Genomic DNA, 3522 nt, shown 5'->3' with positions numbered 1-3522 from the left:
GGGGGGTCAGCTGTTTGGTCGCACTTGTTTCCATCCTTTTCTTCCCGATCACATTGAAGGAGGTCCGGTCGATTAGTTTGAAAAGAGAAAATGTTTCCCGGGCGGCAGCACTGCGTTCCGATCTGATCTGAGAGGCGCGGCGACAGAACAGGTCCCTATCGATTTATCGACGAGAGTGAGAGGGCATTGCATTGCGGCCAAATGCGGGAGGTGTACTTTAAATAGTTATTATTTTTTTTTCTACAAAAAAATACCAACCCTTAAAAATTCTTTGTCTGTCTTCTTCCCGCCTCGGGCAATATAGTTTGTTGAGGTACTAATGGACCGGGCACGATTGCAGGGGGCCTATTGGCTGCTAAACCAACACGGAGGGCGGCTGAGATGTGCCCCTACAGTGCATTAGGGACATTATTCAATTATTTCTAAGTGCATATCACGAGGGGCCTTAACCACCGTCATCGAAGGTATTCACAATTTCTCGGTGTTGGTGGCCAGCGGCCACCGGGGCCGGCCGACCGGCCACCCTTCTCTCGACCAGACAAGCTAAAGCGTTGAATAGGGCGATCCGCCCTGAGGCCGCGCGACACACTGAACGTGGCCATGGCCATGGCATGCCTCTTCTCAAAGGTGCCAGGGGGTTTGGATGCCCATGGTGGCACTTTGTGACAGATTCACTCAAGCGATATGGAATGTCTTGTGCCAATAGGCGCCTCGAAGGCGCCGCCGAGCCCTGCCATAACCCCTCCTAACCCCGAGTGACCAGTGTGTGTGCCGCTCGCCCGCCCGCCCGGCGACGGCCCGGCGGCCCAAATTATAATAATTTGCAACAATTAGCGGTCCAGGGCGGCGCGTCCGGGGCCTAATCGACGGTAATGGAGCTCCTTCCAACTGTTGCAGCGGCGCGGCGACGGCGGCGACGACGGCGGCGATGTGAGGGTATGCACCGCCTTGTCGCCGTACGACGTGTCGTGCCCGTCTGTGCGCTGCTGCCCAGCCCGGCACCGGCGGCGGGCTTCAGAAATCCAACACAACATCCCGAACGATGAGCGAAGGACCCGGCGCGGGACCCCGCGGCGTGTTTTTAATTACAGGGTCGGCTGACGCAGTGTGGCCTAGCTGTTTTGAACCTTTCTTTTCTTTTTGTTTCTGATTTTCCATCTGTCTGTACGTTACAGCAGCGGCGCGCGGGGGGGATCGGACGGAGATAACCGCATGGCCATGGCGGCGCGGGGGAGGAGCGGGACGCGAATGGAAACTATGTGTGAGTATGATCGTGCTTAGCATACATTAATTAGCATGGGGGTTGGCTTCGGTTCGGCTTTTTAGTAGAGTGGGATAGTTTTTTTTGATCGTCGTTGCAATATTACATGTCAAGGCTTCACACGTGTACTGCCCATTGGAGGCAAGTGCAGTATTTGCACGTCTCATAAGACCTCTAGAATGAGAGAGAGCGGGGGAGGAGGAGGGAGGGGGACGAGAGAGAGAGAGAGAGAGAGAGAGAGAGAGAGAGAACCGCCAGCAGCCTTTCGCGAGTCGCGTGTCGTCCGGTCACGTGTTATTTGCCCGCTGCTAATTGGCTGTAGCAGCATGCGTGTTAGCGAGTTTGCCGCGCGCGGTCCATCTGAACGCGCGCTCCTTTATTTTTGAATTTTCGGACAAGTGTCCTCTCACTCTTACTCTGTGCTCGCTGCTCGCCCCTGTAAAAGAGGCTCTGTCTCGGTCTTTGTGCCGTCTGGTTGCCTTCATCCTTCCCCATCATCGCCGCACCACCGTCACGCTGACAATGCCTGCTTGAGCCAGCTTTGCTTGGAGTGGGTTTGTGTTTTCCTAGGTAGCATGTGCAGGTCAGGCATTGCGGCACGTGACGCTGGTTCCCGATGAGACCGCCAGACAGCGCATCGTACGCCCCATCCAATCTTTTTCTGTTACTAAAGGTGGATCTCCAATGGAGCAATCTGCGCTACCCATCACCCACCATCCGTCACCCATCACTTGATATTTCGTGTATTTACGCGTACAACTCGCGTTGTGGTTAAGACTAAGGATGTGTGTGAACAATTAATATGACTATACACCTTATGATTGTATTTCGCGATGTAAAAACACGAAATCGCAAGTGATGGGTGACGGATGATGGGTGATGGGTAGCGTAGATTGCTCCATTGGAGATCCACCTTAAGTTACCCTCTACTCCGCGTATCCTTTTTCCATTTCACCTCCTCACTCCTGCTGTTTTAGAAATATTTTTAAAACTACTGACAATGTTTCTTTTGCGTCAGTAACTTTAAATATTTTTTTACACTACCTATCACCGACAATTTCTTGTTTTATCAGTAAATTACTTAGTGAAATATACATTGAATGATGAATAAAACGAATAAAACATTCGTCTGTTATAATACTGGGTGAAAACGTAGATCTTTACCAAAAAAATCAGTACGCGCTTGAGAGTGATAGTGACATAAGTCTCGGTGCGGGCGTTTGCTACTGACGAAGCAGAAATATCTGAAGTTCGCAGAAAAGTGACGGCTTTGAAGTTTAAGATTATTTCGAAAGCAGCAAGCACAAAGTGCAACCAATTTTTTCTCATGCGATGTAACATTAGCCTCTTGAAATGTTTCGCGTGCCATGGAAACCAGAAATACAGTACATCATTCAGAAATGCACTTCCTTTTCGCAGAGTGTTTGTGTCCAGAGGTCGACGGAAGGCGGTGACTCCGGAACGCAATGCGCGTCGGTAAAGTACACAACACAGGTGCTGCAGGCAGGAACCAATCTCTCTCTCTCTCTCTCTCTCTCTCTCTCTCTCTCTCCCTCTCTCTCTCTCTCTCGCCTTTGCTCAGGACTCACGAAAGCGATTTGCCCCCTTCCACCACGGCCGCCGCCCGCCCGAGTCCGTTCATTCATCCCTCATTGAGGTGTCTCCGGGAAGTGCGGCCCCATTGACGGCCTTACCTACCTGCCTACCTGTCTTCTCGACTTCACACCTTGCCGTGCGCGTCGTACACTGTCAAGAGATGACCCAAATACCTCCCGTGACGCCCGTCCAAAGCAATGATGTACACCTGCACGAAGGAGGTTAGGTTACCGTCGAGTGACGTCTGTTTGGATGCAGCGTTCGCATTCGTAATAAGCACCTGCCTCTTTCTCTCTGCTCGTCATTTTCGAAAACAGAACTACAGAATGCTTCTTTTATTGTTCCTCGTAGATGTTGTATGAACTTTGGGGGAGAGGGGGATCTGCCGTGGTTTTGAGGAGCGTGGCGGAAGTGGCGGGCGAAACGTCCACGCCGTCCATAGTCTGCTGCTTGGCCTTCCGGTTTGTCCGGCCAACCGAGGTATCCACCCAGCAAACAAAGGAAGCATTTGCTTCCTGACACTAGTGTGCCTAGGTGTCTGTCGATAGAACTTGCTGTTTTCTGCTAGATTTATCAACACTTAGTTTTTCAAAAATGGAACCACTTGGAAAGTCTACGTCTTCTGACGATGCGTGACTAGGAATGTGGACTGCACACACACACAC

General features: G+C 51.4%; 1 protein-coding gene across 4 annotated transcripts in view; it reads left to right on the top strand.

Moving 5' to 3' along the window:
• Nucleotides 1–3522, top strand: part of LOC113205907 (uncharacterized) — an 86127-nt gene that overhangs the window by 2666 nt on the left and 79939 nt on the right. The window contains exons 2-4 of one of the 4 annotated variants that reach the window (XM_052269639.1): nt 898–1092; nt 1176–1261; nt 2681–2737. The gene's annotated coding sequence lies outside the window, so the exon portion shown is untranslated. Of the gene's footprint in view, nt 1–897; nt 1262–2680; nt 2738–3522 lie in introns of those variants that run through there. The other 3 variants (XM_052269641.1, XM_052269640.1, XM_052269638.1) reach the window with 3 other exon arrangements.

This window comes from Frankliniella occidentalis, unplaced genomic scaffold (genome assembly GCF_000697945.3).
Source record: "Frankliniella occidentalis isolate FOCC.00 unplaced genomic scaffold, Focc_3.1 Scaffold98, whole genome shotgun sequence".
Classification (NCBI taxonomy): domain Eukaryota; kingdom Metazoa; phylum Arthropoda; class Insecta; order Thysanoptera; family Thripidae; genus Frankliniella; species Frankliniella occidentalis.
This window is presented reverse-complemented; position numbering and strand designations above follow the sequence as displayed.